Here is a 14,901-nt window from a genome sequence, read left to right as displayed (position 1 = left end):
CCCCAAAGTCATTCAGCTCAAAAATGGCAGAGCTGAAATTTTTACTCCTGACTGACTTGTAGCCAATGTTTATGATACTTTTCCACGCTACTTTGTAGTTTGTTTTAATGACAGAGAGATTTTTCCAAGCCCATCACTAAAGATATTGACATTTAAACATTAAATCTAAAAATGGCACCACAGATTTTAAGCAGACCTGTCTGAGATGCATGTTGGTGATAGGCAACACTAATTATTTTTTAAATTTAAATCATTTTAGCGATTGTTCTAGAGCAAAACATTACAATGGTTGTTTCAGCTAACTACTGCTTAAGTATGATCTTTGAATCTTGTCTGGGTGTAGCACAACATTTATGAACATGCCGAGACTTTTATGAGCTTCTTTGAAGGCTAGTAGTTGCTTTTGGGAAATTAGGGGAAAGAAAACTGCCTTAAAATGGACACAGTGTTGCCCTAACTGGTTTGGCTCAGTGGACAGAGCGTCGGCCTGTGGACTGAGAGGTCCCAGGTTCGATTCCAGTCAAGGGCATGTACCTTGGTTGCGGACACATCCCCAGTAGGATGTGTGCAGGAGGCAGCTGGTCGATGTTTCTCTCTCACCGATGTTTCTAACTCTTTATCCCTCTCCCTTTCTCTCTGTTAAAAAATCAATAAAATATTTTAAAATAATGGACACAGTGTTTGGGCTGCTCAGTGATGCACTGCTCATCTTTTTTTTTTTTTAACCCAAAATGTGTTTATTGGGATGGTCCCCCGCCCATCGTGATTCGGGTGTTTTTAGGGCTGCCTCCTTCTCCAGCGGCATCCTCTGGGAGCCTTGCTTTCCTTCCTGTCGGCTGAGGACAGTGGAGCAGCCAGCACACCAACCACCGTCCGTGCCGACTGAGGATGGTAGTGGCTTTACAGCATCCCGGGCATTTCACACCCGCGACCTGGGAACCGGGGCTCTGCACCAGGCGCTTCCTCCTGTGTTTCCTTGTTCTTCTGGGGAGGGAGGAAGGAGAGCCTGAGTGCGAGGCATGTTGTTGTGGGGTGGTCAGCACTGCCGGAAGAGAGATAGGCTGCTCACCTTAACAGAGCAGAACGAGCCCTCGCTGGTTTGGCTCAGTGGATAGAGCGTCGGTTCGATTCCAATCAAGAGCACATGCCAGGGTTGCAGGCTCGATCCCCAGTTGGGGACGTGCAGGAGGCGGCCGATCAATAATTCTCTCTCATCGTTGATGTTTCTATCTCTCCTCTCCCTTCCTCTCTGAAATCAATAAAAAATATATATTTTAAAAAAAAAAAGGATCAGAACGAGCCAGTGCGGGTCTGGGTGTAAAATGTCAAGTTGTTGTCACAGTGACTTTTCTATCCAGCTTCACCTGGTCCTTTAAAAAGTAGGCCTTTTAAAATACGGGGAAGTAATGTCACTTTTCTAAAGTAATTCTGAAGTAAAGATGGCCAGTGGCTCCACGAGATTCAGCGCCTCGACAAGGTTAAGCTCTCCAACTTACTATGATGACCGTGAGGTCGGACGTCTTTTCCCACGGTGATTGTCCTTGGCATTCATTCCTCTGTGAACAACCTAGCCACATCCCTGCTTTGCTCCCTCCACTCCCAACTGGACTCTTCCTTTCTATCTTGTGTGCAGATAATTTCACCCAGCCTGCCCTGTATCTTTACTTTTGTTTTTGGCGTCTTGTTGTAGAGAAGCTTTAAAGGTACCATCTTCTTTTTGTTTTGTGTTTTGGCGTCTTTTTTTTTTTTTTTAACTAGTTCACTCTTCACTGAAGTTCATTTAATTGTGTTTTACAACTGTTTTGGCTTTTGCTCAGTAATTTAGTGGAGACAAGAATGCACCAGAGTCCATGTCTCCTGGGGGGAGGTGTCCTGACTAATAAATTTCGAAACAACTCAAAGAGGAGACAGAAAGGGAAGAGCTTGGAGCATGAAAAGGAACGGAGCTGAAAAATCCGTCCTTTCGAGAGGCACTGGCATTTAGCGCAGAGATCTGAAGAAACTTTTGTGAGATAATTAACACCTAACTTGTAATTAGCATTTGAGGACCCGCTGTGCTAGATGGAAGATAAACGAGGGAGCCCTTGAATTAGCAATAGGGTCGTTAACTGAGTTAGAAGTTTATTGTTTTGGAGGAGAGGTCCCGGTTTTAACTCATTTCAGTTGGGTTATGCCCAGGTTCATAGATCAAAGTAATGTTCTGGTATTGATAATAGTAAGTAATATTGGACACTCCCTCTACAGCAGGTACTGTGCCTAAGCACTTTATGTGCATCATTTTATCAATTTATGAGGAGGTGCTGTTATTATGTCATTTTACAGATAAGGAAACAGGCCCAAGGAGGTTAAATAATTTGCCCAAAGCCACACCGCTTGTAAGTAAATGGGACCAGGGTTTGAATTCAATTCTTTCTGACCTCAGAGCCACCCAAATGGGATTGTTCCACGTTTAAAAATAAAATAAAAAGTATATTTGATGATACTGAGTGATAAGCCCTTGAAGTCGATGATTGTGCCTATTCTGCTTTAAAATCAAGCTCATATCAAGCAACTGAGGGCATGCTCTGAGTTAGCTGCTCTTAATGGAAGTGAGAAATTTTTGCAAGACTCTACACTTGAAACCCTTGAAAAGGAAAATCAAACCCCTTCCCTCCTGGGGTCCTTGCTTTTCTCCTCTGTCTTTGCTTCCTTCTGCCGGTGTGCGGCGTGGGTCAGTCTCTCCCGCCAAGGCCTGGCCTTGCTCTCCCACAGCCCTTGCCGGAGGCAGGTCACAGGTAAACCTACCTGTTGCTGTGGCGCAAGGGGATGGGGTGGTCCTTGTCAGCGTGTGTGTTTGAGACACACACGCACGGGAGGTTACCACGCAGAGCATACGTGAGGGCAGCAGCCTGCTTGCAGATGCTCAGGGCATGACCCCCGCCCTCGGGCTTCTTCATCAGACCATCCCAAACAGAACCTTCCTCTTTAGTGAACACAGGGCACATAGCAAGCAAACAGGACAGAAACAGACATGCGTTTATATGGAAGAAATGCTGCGGTGAATCACTGATACACTGTCACAGTGGGTTAAAAATACAGGTTTTGTTACATACTGGCTCCGGGACCTCGGGCCAGCTTATAACCCTGTGACTTCATTTCTGCATCTGTAAAATGACGATCTGACCAGGTTGTGAGGACTTAAACTTTAATGCATGTAACACACTTAGAATAACGCCAGGCATACAAGAACCTTGTGTGTGTTAGCTAGTTTTATACATTTAAAGCAATAAGCTGCTATTTTCAGACTTGTGGTCCTAGTACTACTACATCAGTGTAATTCATGGACATCTTTATCTTCTTATCTCTGACTGTTTTGGTGAATTGATGTCACTTTTGCCTGCCCTTATGGATGAAGGCATTTCTGTGGTCTGTGGAGAAGTGGGGTTTCCTTGAGCCCCAGGAATGTTGCTTCTGGCTTTTGGGCTGTCCTCTTCCCCCACGGCCACCTTTTTCGGATCACTCAGATGTAGTTCCTTGTTTAAACCTAAAGGATTGGGTTCTCACTCTTTTAGTATCGGTGGTGATTGGACGTTCTGCCCTTAGCAGTTGAAATCTGGATTGAGACATCCTGGGTGTCTGTGCTGACTCTTCCTACTTCCTCTTCCCTTTGCCCTCTGCCTCCTTGCACTGACCCCTCAGCTACTTGTTGGCTGTTTACAGCTGCGGAAACCATGGTGGGCCCTTCTACTCTGTCCTAGATGCTGGGGAGGCAGAGCGAACACCACATGCCGTTTCTGTTGCTTGGGGTTTTCATAGATTGTCAAGAAGGAGGGACTTTTAATGTAGATTGTCAAGAAGGAAGGACTTTTAAAGAAATCATCTCATCCAGCTCTTTCATTTTCGCAGAGAATGCAGCTGAGACCCAGGAGAGTAAGTGACCTCCTTACAGCCCACAGACTCCGACCTGGAGCCAAATGCCCTGACTTTTGCTGTTACTACAAATCCCAGGGCAGAACAACCGAGGCAGTCTAGATAGTTGGTTTGTCAGCTAATTCTTTGGAGTTTCCCATTGCCCAGGAGGGGGAAAACCCAAACTCCCCTCTCGGTCCCTTACCTCCTGTGTGGGACCATGGCCACTGACTAATTTGTGGTGATAAAAATCTTACCAGTTTGGGGGCTGCGCTACAGGTGCAGCGAATCAGGCTTCACTTAGGTCCTCACTGCCGTTGGTCTTTGTGGTGAGCCCTTGTAAAAGCCCCCGGAGCCCAGCCCAGGTTGCTGTGGGTGCTGCCTGTATGGGGGCACCTCCAGCCTGTGGACCACAGAATACAGACTACACAGAACACTGCCGGAAAGCCTCTCCCGTCCCCCAGTGCCTACGGCGACCGTGTCAGTTTGGGGCATTTTGGGTTAATTGGTATACTTTATAGCAAAGCAGAGTACTTAGCCATTCCCATGAGGCTTTGTTGTAACTTCAGTCCACTTCTGCTCTTATTAAGATTCAAAAATATTTCCTTATTCATTCATTAAGAAGAATAATTGCATTACATGTTATGAAATATAAAACAATTACATAATGTTTCAAAAGGAAACGTTAGTGAGCGATGCATTGTTTTACATTTTTGTGTATTCTTTTTGATACCCGATTTAATAGAAGACAGCTGCGTCTTCAGATCTGCTTCTCCCATTCACTCTGGTGCAATACCCGGCTTTGTTTGAAGTACCAAACAGATCCAGCCTCACAGATACGTGGTTGGAAAGCTTCCTGAGGAGGTCCCGGGGAGCCTCTGACCACACCTTACTCCTCGAAAGGAGCTCTCCCAGCCTCTGTATCCCCACTCATTTCCCCCTGGGGACGAGCAGTGAGTTTCCGGATAGATGGCATGGAGAAGGAAGTGGGCACTAATATTACTTAAACTTTAGGACTCTGTGCTGAGAGTGGTGTGAAAGGAAACACTATAAAGAAAAAAAGAAAAAAGGCCCAAAACCGGTTTGGTCCAGTGGTTGGAGCGTCGGCCCTCAGACTGAAGGGTCCTGGGTTTCATTCTGGTCGAGGGCACGTACCTCGGTTTCAGGCTCCATCCCCGGCCCCCCGTCATTTTTCACTTCCTGTACTGTGTTAATGTAGAATCCGAGGCTCGCGATTCTCTCACTGCTGTATGAATCAACAACTTGGAGACTCAGGCTCAAAGATGGGGCTAGAATCGTGCGTTCTCTTGGTGTGGGCATGGTCTGGTGACAGTGACCTCCCTCCACGCTAAGCCTTCTGTGTCACAGTGATCCAGGCCCACGAAGGGCTGGTAGGTTGTTTTGCTTTCTGTTAGGTAATAGGCTGGTTTTGTGGTCCTAAAACTATACTAAGTAGTGCTTCTTGGACAGAGTAACCCACTGTTTGACTTGCATTTGGATCCATTCCCCTGTCTGCTGTGCCTTCTCATTTGGCTTGAGTATTTTATACTTCTGTTTTGATGACTGAATACTTCTAGCGAGGTTTCATGTGAAGCCTGATAGCCTCTCTAATGCAGGCTCTGGCAACTTTTCTCCTCTTTCCCCCTTGTGAGTGATAAAATACCATAATTTAAGAAGTAGAGATTGTTCATGGACCCTTTCTCCACAGCCCCCAGATGGTGACACGGAAGCCCAGGGGAGTGGCAGTGCCTGCCACTTAAGGCAGCAATTGGGTTGGAAGCCCGGGCGGAGTTTTAGCTGTGGAATGGAACAGCTGAAGGAGCATTGTGTGTATGTGTGTGCTTACTGGTTTTAAGGTGGATTGATGCAGCTACACAATGTTATATGGAATTAAATGGAGAGAAGAGTATAGTATTCTAAAATCAGAAAGCATTGGTGGGAGAGAAATTTGGACCCTAGGAAAAAGCCCAAGAGGAAGCAATTACCATTTTTTTCTTACTAGAAGAAGAGAAAGTGGTATTAAATAACATGTGACTTTAAATTTATTAAAGTTTGATTTAGAATGCTTTGCCATTTGTCACACTTACAGAGATATTATTGCCTAAAGAAATGACCCTGGGATATGTTTTCACATGATTGAGTAAACGATTTGTAATTTCCTCATGGATTATTAGGAAATAAGAAAAACAGGTATTTTGTGTTGGTGCCACAGTGGCTGATGGCTTAAACATTTGTCCCAAATTTCAAGCTGCAGAGCACTGCACGTAAAGGAATGCAGTTACAATGCCTTCAGAGGTGGGAGTCTGAGTAAGTATTAAGTGAAACGACGTAAGTGAAATGGCCAGCTCATGCCTAGCTCAGGATAGGCTTTACAATTGTGAATATTAATATTATTAGTTTCCCTGCAGATGAAAATATTATTAGCCTGAAAAGGCTTACTTTTTAATATTGGCTCAGAAAAAGTGGATAATAGTGTTCCGTCAGTAAATCAATATTTTTTCCCTGGATACAGACAATAATAGTGTGGCGAAGGCTTGGGAGGGGCAGGTGCAGGGAGGATGGGGTCAATGGGGAAAAAAACAACAACAAAAAACACACCCAGAAATGGACATCTGTAATACTTTCAACAATGAAGATAAATTAAAATAATAAAAAGATTAAAAAGTAAAAAAAAAAAAAAAGATATTTCTTCTGTAGTGAAATAAACTTAAATAATCTGGATGATAAAGCTCTTCAGCGTTCTGCTCTAAATAGGATGAGGGAATGAATCTGGAGATGTTCTCTCATCCCAAAAGATTTTTTAGAATAATTAAGTTGGTAAAAATGGCTTGCTAGTTCTTTGCGCATAGTAGTACGTAGGGGTACAGAAGATATTTCTTCTTCTCTAGCCCTTACTTCTGAGTTTTGGGTTTTTTTTCTGTGGGGGGCGGGGGGATACAGCCATTGGTGGGTTTGCTCCTCATAGAGGTCTATGAGAAGCAGAGGAGGCAGTGATAGGAGTTTCTGATGTGTTAGTCCTGTGGTTTGAAGTAGTCAGGACTGCTAGCTGCATCCTCTCTTTCTTCATCTCTGATGCATTTTCTTTACATCTTCTGTGTGATTTTTCTCTGAACTGCTTTTTTATGGCTTTGCCAGAGTAAATAAGAAAGGAGGCTTGGTAATCTTTGCTTTTTACACAAGTGAGAGTGATTGCTTGTAGACTGCTCAACTTTAACCTGTAATGTTTAGGTTAGACTGTGCCTTCTCTGTGAGAAATAGAAGAAATCCCCTCCAGTAGTTGCTGGTGGAAATGCATCGCTTCTCAGGTTCTTTTTCCTCTTGCTTTCTGCTCTCCCCACTCCCCTTGCCTTTCCTCATGTGTTCCTACATGGCGTAGGGCCTGTGTGCAAGGCAGAGCTACCTCTCCAGCTGTTTCCAGCATTGGGAGATGACCACCTCTGTAGTGTAATGCACTTGTGTGTGGCTGTGGATGTCCCCTGATGACCAACACACACACATCACTGTGGTTCATAAAAGGTTGACTAGAAGTAGCTTTTTAAAAATATATATATTTTTTTATTATTGATTTTTTTACAGAGAGGAAGGGAGAGGGATAGTTAGAAACATCGATGAGAGAGAAGCATTGATCAGCTGCCTCCTGCACACCCCCTACTGGGGATGTGCCTGCAACCAAGGTACATGCCCTTGACCGGAATCGAACTTGGGACCCTTCAGTCCCCAGGCCGATGCTCTATCCAGTGAGCCAAACCGGCCAGGGCTAGAAGTAGCTTTTCTGGGCTCTCAGGCCTTGCTAAGGTAGTGGCAAGGGCTTTGAAGGCAGCCTGCCTCACTTTGAATCGCCACTTACTTGGGCAGCTCAATTTCTGAGCTTCAGTTGCCCTGAACTATAAAATGGGAATAATAGTTACATACCTGAGAGGAGATGGTGAGAAAAAAGTGAGTTCAATGTAATGTACCCAGGATCGGGCCTAGAATGAATTAGTACACACACAAAGTCACGTACAGCTTAATGACAAAGATGTGTGCTGAGAAATGCATTGCTGGGTGATTTCATCATTGTGCGAACATCATAAAGTTCACTTACACAAATTTAGATGGGATAGCTTACTACATACCTAGGCAATATGGTATAGACTATTGGTCTATAGGGGAGGAAAAAGAATTTTCCCTTTATCCTTCTAGGTTCTTGCTGAAATATCCCAGTAATAAAAGATTAACAGGAGAAAAACAAAGTTTAATTAACATGCATACAAGGAACAAACCCCAGGAAAACTGAGTACTTACCTTTTTTTTTTTTTTTTTTTTTTTTTTATGGCTGAAGCCACCATCTTAAATACCATCTTCAGCTGAAGACCAAAGATGGGGGTGGAAGGAGTCAGTTATGGGAGTTTACCCCGAGAAGCACAGTGAACCGGGTACGATTGTTACCCAGACATTAATGGTTGTCTTCTGCATTGATAAGAGTTTCTAGCAATGAGGTCATCCCCCTCTACCAGTACAGGGTGGGAGACACCCTCACAAATGGAGATTTCTCATATAAATGGTAAAGTTACATCACAAAGGGTAACTTCTACTTGGTTTTCAGAGCTTCTCCCAGGTCTACTGTTTTTTTTTTTGTGTGTGTTTGTTTTTAATTAACCAGCCTAAAATAATCCTTATGCCAAAGAAACATTTTGGGGTGACAAATTCTGTTCCCCTCCTGTCCCTAGGCTACAAACCTGTACAGTGTGTTACTGTACTGAATACTGTAGGCAGTTGTAACACAATGGCAAGTGTTTGTGTATTCATTGCTCTAAGACAGTAGTACAATGGCTATGATGTCACTAGGTGATAGGAATCTTTCAGTTCCGTTATAATCTTATGGGACTACCATCGTATATGCCATCCATCGTTGACTGAAATGTCATTATGTGGTACATGACTATATATTCATTAATACATACATACATACTAACATACTAACTTTAGCAGAATAATTTTCCTAAGAGCAAGTGCCACTATGATGTTAGACCTCTAACTAGGCCACGTTGGTTGCCGCTAAGTGCTGGGAAGGGATCAGACCGAAGCTGCCGCTGGAACACTAGCGGCTCTGTCTCTTCCGTTCTACAAGGCCTCTTAGACTTCACTCCTCCCCCAAACACACCTTAGCATTTTAGCTCATAATGAATTCTCCCTTCTGTATGGCAGTTGTTTTCCATTGGGGGAGGGAGGGACAGACTGTTCACTCTGTGAGAACTGAGTCTCTGTATTCATTCATCCTAAACATACAGTAGTGGCTACATGTGACATTGTGGTAAATCAAGTTCAAAGTAAATGAGTAAGATAGGGTTTGAGGAATAGAATGAAGAAATAAACTGTAGAGTTACTATAGTCAAGGTGCTAATTTACTATAATGAAGTAGGTTGAGGTATGGGGAAATGATTTTATTCTTGTTTCAACTAGCCTGGAAATGTAGATTTTTGAACTTTGCAGTCCTGCGTCATCAGACCACCTGGCACCCATCAGCCAGATTGCTTGACGTCTGACTATAACCATCCTGGACCAATCCTGGAGCTAAGAATGCCTGACTGATTCTTCTTAAGGATGTGCTTTTCACTATAAGAACTTCTAACTTTTCTTTTTCTTCGGACACTTCTGGGCTTTTGCCCAGTTGTGTTTCCCATTTGCAAACCCTAAAACCCTTGAATAAATCTTTATCATTTATTTCTAGCCACAGCCTCCAGATTCTTTTGAGTTTATTCGATAGTTTCCTGTCCTCAAGAGATTTACATTCTTCTGGGGGCCTGGCTAAGTGTCCTTCTAGGTGCAGGATGTGACACGTGGCCCAAATACAACGCACATTTGTAAAATACAAAGCAATGGTGCTTAATTTTAGGAAACAGGGAAGGCCAATGAAGAAGATGGCATTTTGTCTGGAATTTGAAGAATGAGTAGGATTTGACAGAGTTGAGGATGGAGGCATTCTCTGTGCAGAGGTGAGTGTGCTTTGAAGAGAATCAATTGTCCAGCTTGAGGTATGGGAGGTGATAGACTTGGAATCTGGAAAAACTGGTTTGAATGCTGGCTCTGCCATTTCCTTAAGGTTTGTCTTCTTCATCTGTAAAATGGAGCCAATAGTAATCTGCTTCACGGGGTTAGGAGGGTTGAATGGGAAGATTTTTTTAAAGGCCCAGGTATGGTGCTTGGCAAAGGAGTGCCCAGTAAACTATTGTTTATATCAGTGATGGGCAACCTTTAGAGCTTGGTGTGTCAGACTTCGCCAAAAAACTGAACATAACTCGGGTAGTGTGTCACTTTGAGGAAAAAAACATTATTTCGCAAATGTTTCATCCTCGGCATGCGGCTGCCTCAGCGGCCATGTGTCATCAGAAATGGCTACGCGTGTCAGTGCTGACACGTGTGTCATAGGTTCGCCATCACTGGTTTATATGATGGTTGTGGGAGGAGGAAAGCGTTGAAACCTTTGAAGGGCAGACCAAGCATGGCGGTCGTGGAGTATCTTGTTCGTTTTTTGCTAAACTGCACTGAGCATTGTGTTTTTTACGTAAGTGTTCAATGGTTGCTTTTTGGTTGATTGATCAAGAGAAGTGTTCAACCCCTGTCTTTTTACTTCTCTGGTCAAAGAAGTGGTAGAACCTGTTCCGTCTTTTCCCTGCTCTGAATATTTTTTAAGCTTTAAAAAAATAATAATTTTTTTTAAACTTTAGAAAGAGGGGAAGGAAGAGGGATAGAGAGATAGAAACATCAATGAGAGAGAAACATCGTGCGGCTGCCTCCTGCACTCCCCCTACTGGGGATCGAGACCACACCCCGGGCATGGGCCCTGACGGGGAATCGAACCCGGGACCTCTTGGTCCATGGGGCGACACCCAACCACTGAGCAACACTGGCCAGGCCTTGCTCTGTGAATATTTTAACCTTCATTATTCGGGTACCCCAGGCAACTTTAAGTTGGTATTTTTAAAAGATACCAATCTACTTTCCACCCTGATCCCAGAATCCGAGGTGAGATATGAGGAACATTTGTTAGTGTTCTGCTCTCCATGAGGAGGGAAGCTTCACTGTTTCTCTGTCCACAGACACCTGGTTTTACAGCGGTGGTTCCCTGAGTGTGTGAGCGAGCAGCCAGATGACTTGTGGCTGTCGTGCTGTCTTACCGAATTATTAATATCTGGGCTCCCGGGTGTGTAGGAAGTTGGACCGAGCATCCTGGCGAATAGCTGCCAAGCCTTATTTCCTTTCCTTGGTGGTTGCAGTCGCCACACTGCACAAAACCCACTCCTGGTAAAAACCAACCTAAGTATGTGCCGATGGTGCAGTTGTGGCCAGCGGGGTCTCACTCTGTGCAGCCATGATTATAGCCAGATAGATGGCCTGACCCTCACTCCGTGGGAGGGATTTGAGGCTTGGATTTTCCTCAAACCCAAGTGGCCAAAGTTGTTCTTCCTGTTTTTTGCCCGTATAATTATCATTTATTTCCTCCCGCCTGCCCTTCACTTTTGCTACCTGCATAATAATTATCCTAATGAACCATCGGGCTTGGAAGAGTTTAATGGCAGCTACTTGGATCAGTGCCTACGACTTTTGCTAATTCTGTTTTCTTTCACCCTGGGTCTCATTTAGCTTTCTCCGTGTCTCCCTCCTACAGAATGTATGGATTGCAGCAAGGATCTCCTGCCAAGCTCTAGAATCTTTCAGGTTTCGATTTCAGCTTAATGCCTCCCTGTAATCATGCTGTCCAAGCCTGTCAGAGACTTAGTCCCATTCACATATCCCATAACTCTTAATCTGTTAATCGAGGAGCGTTGAGGTGGAACTGGACCCCCTCTCAGTGTGAAGTCTGTGCTTTGTGGGAACAGCATGCATGAAAATGTAACCTCTGGTGTTAGTTGCACATATTTTACCACCTATTTTTAAGAGCTGCTGGGATTTTATAAACAGATTGTTGTCCATAGTAGAGGCTTCCCAGTGTCCTGCTTGGGCCCTGCTTGATTATTCAGAAATACCAGGATAATGATGATAATGAAATGCCTCTTTAAGAGACAGTAGAAAGGGGGAAGGGACTGTGGGAACATTCTTTTGTGGCCGCATGTGAAAAGAAGGTTTGTTTTGCTTTAGCTGATGTAGACAAGAAAGCCCGCATCTAAAATCATCCATCAATAGGAAACATTTGAGAATAGAGGAAAATTGTGATACGGCCTCTTGGGTCTGCTTTCCCAAGCACCTCAATATGTATGAGAAAACCCCTAAGCCCAGTTTCTCCTACAGCTGGATGGATGCTTCTATGATGCGTAGTCCATCTTCTGTACGACAGCAAGTTGTCTGTTCTGCTAATGGGAGCATTTGTTTTTTAGGGATTAATTGGTTCTATTTTTTTTTTTTTTTAGAAGAATAAAGTAAAAAAGAAATAAGAAAGCTTTAGCTTGATTAGAATGGCAGAAATTGTAGCGATAACTAATGGAGTCAATCTGTTAAGTTCTCTGCAAGATATGCATTCGGTTTTTTAATGCTGGGAAGGACGTTTGTATCAAATAGCTTCCCATTTGGATCCTTGCCCAGGCTCTTAATCTGGGTTAAAACCTTGGCTAAAACGCAATTCTATACTCGGGATTCTTTGGGCTGCTGCTCCGGCGGGAGGGTGTGCCCCTAAGTACGTGCCCTGGGTGGTGGGAAACAGAAAACTCTCTCATGATGTGGCTGCTCAGGGATTGTTCCTACATCTCTCTGTCCCTCAACGCTGGGACACCCCGGGACAGGTGCGGGCACACGCGTGTTTAGTTATGTATTGCTGACGTGTGTCTTTAGCATGCCTCACTTTAAGGAATATTTGCAACAGACTGAAATGTGAATCAGTTTTAAAATCTTATGTCCATCATTTTTAATTCTTCTTCAGTTTTTCCAGTCCGTTGCTGTCCATGCGCTTTAGACCTCATTCTCCTCCCGCTGCCTCCCTGACGGGCTCTCTTCCTTCCTGTCCTCCCGTCTCCATTCCTCCTCTGCAGCCACCCAGATCGACTCTACCGTCTCATGACCTGGGTCAGGTCTGACTCCCTCTAAGAACGCCTTCCTTTTTGGCTCTGGTCCCTGTTGCTCTCTGTTGTCACACCCTGATAACCTCTGTGCTATATTTCATCATCAGACATCTTGCATTTGTCTTCTCTTTTATCGCAATGACATTTCTCCCCAACGAGGCGTAAGTTCCTGAAAAAGCTTTTGCATTTCCTAGAATTCTTGTTCCTCAGGACCCACCTAACTATTTGCAGTTACTTTCATTACTTCCTCCAAAGGCGAGTGACCAGCTAGTTAGCTGTTTGCGGCCTTCTCAAATGTGGTGTAAAACAGTGTGGAAATGCCTGTCTAACTCAGAATAGTGACTATGATGGGGCGGCATTCCCTGTTTAGGTTTGTTCCAGCACAGTTGACTTGAAGAGATGACTATCTTGGCTGGATCTGACCTAATCAGTCCCTTAAAAGGGATAAGGCTCTTCCTGAAGACGGGGATTTGAAATGTGAGAGGGATTCTCTGCTGCCATTGACGCTGAGGTGGCCCGGATGACTAATTACCATGGGTGACCTTTCAGGGCCGAGTGCAGTCTCTGGTTGACAGCCAACAGGGAGAGACAGACTCAGTCCCACAGCTGCAAGGCATTGAATTCAGCCAACCACCTGAATGAGCCTGGAAGGGGAATTTCCCCCAGAGCTTTCAGATGAGCACTCAGCCTGGCCAGCACCGTGCTTTCAGCCTGTGATATCCGGAGTGGAGAATCCAGCCATACCCTACCCAGACTTCTGACTTGTAGGACCAAGAGCGAATGAAAAGGCTTTGTTCCAGCCACCACGTTTGTGGTAATTTGTTACATGGCGATAGGAAACTAAGACAGGCCCCAAATTGACGTCAACAGCCTCTATTCCATCCCATCCCGGTGGTGTTTCATCCAGGGCTACGATTAGGATGCCGTGCAACTCTCAGGACGGCTGGAGTACTTTCAGCAGGATTGTTCAGTAATGCTGGCAGGGTGTGGTAGCACATGCTAATGTGTATGTTTATTTTCTAAGAACGTATTTGCCATGGCTTTGGCCATATTTTGGTGTGGGCCCTCAATTTTCAGTTGCTAGAAATGTACCCCCGCACTCAGCGATGCGGTGGATCAGCCCAGCTGAGGAACTGAAGGTGCCTTAGGAGGAGGAAGTGGCCAGGGTGTGACATCCCGGGTGCTTTTGTTTATGGTTGCCTGAGAGCTGGTTTGGATTTGTTTCTTCTTTCTCCGAGACTGTCATTACATGGTCATTGCAGTAACTAAAAGCCCCTTCCATTTCCAGAAGGGGACAGAAATAAACAATATCTTTCCAAAAGGAAGTGGCTAATTTATATCTGTTGAGAGAAATGGTGGCATAGGGAAGGAAATGACCGATCCATATTTCATTCCTTGATGATGAATGCATGCGGCGCCTTAGGAATACATGAACTGAGCCACAATATTTCTCAGATAGGAAGCACTGAGGAATGGATGTGTGAATATGAGGAGTCAAACTGTACTTAAAAGCTCAGGAAAAAACTTCCAACGGATACGGGTCCCTTAATTATCTTTGACCTCCTATTCATCACTGTTTTGAAAAAGCTTGTCTGAAAAAATAGACCACACCGTAAAGGCAGGGCAGACGGGACAAAAATGACCCAAATGAGCAACTGGGAGCATTTGGTTGGTGTTTTCTCTCCTCTGCAAGATGACAGTGCTGTGTTTGAAACGGGTCTGGGTTATCTGGGGTCGCACTGGAGAGCCAGCGGGCTTTAAGCTGCCGGGCGACCCTCCTTGGCTGTCTCCTTAGCTCTCCTAGGGGGCTAGCCTGGCGAAGGGTTTCTCACCATCTCTGGGATGTAGGGGTGTGAGGGAGCCGCCGGAGCATCTGTTTCTAATCGGATCGTGCCTTTATAAATACTTCTTGCCTGTCTGTCACATTGCTTCCCTCCCACCCCCGTCTTCTGTGAGTCCTGCCGAACGTGTGCGTCCCTGG

At 44.7% G+C, this 14,901-nt stretch overlaps 1 protein-coding gene across 1 annotated transcript in view; it reads left to right on the top strand.

Annotated features, from left to right (window-relative positions):
• The window catches only part of SEPTIN11 (septin 11), a 77,091-nt gene that overhangs the window by 19,619 nt on the left and 42,571 nt on the right, over positions 1 to 14,901 (top strand). The window lies entirely within an intron of this gene.

This window comes from Eptesicus fuscus, chromosome 2 (assembly GCF_027574615.1).
Source record: "Eptesicus fuscus isolate TK198812 chromosome 2, DD_ASM_mEF_20220401, whole genome shotgun sequence".
NCBI lineage: Eukaryota > Metazoa > Chordata > Mammalia > Chiroptera > Vespertilionidae > Eptesicus > Eptesicus fuscus.
The sequence above is the reverse complement of the archived record's forward strand: the minus strand, read 5'-3'. Positions and strand labels throughout refer to the sequence as shown.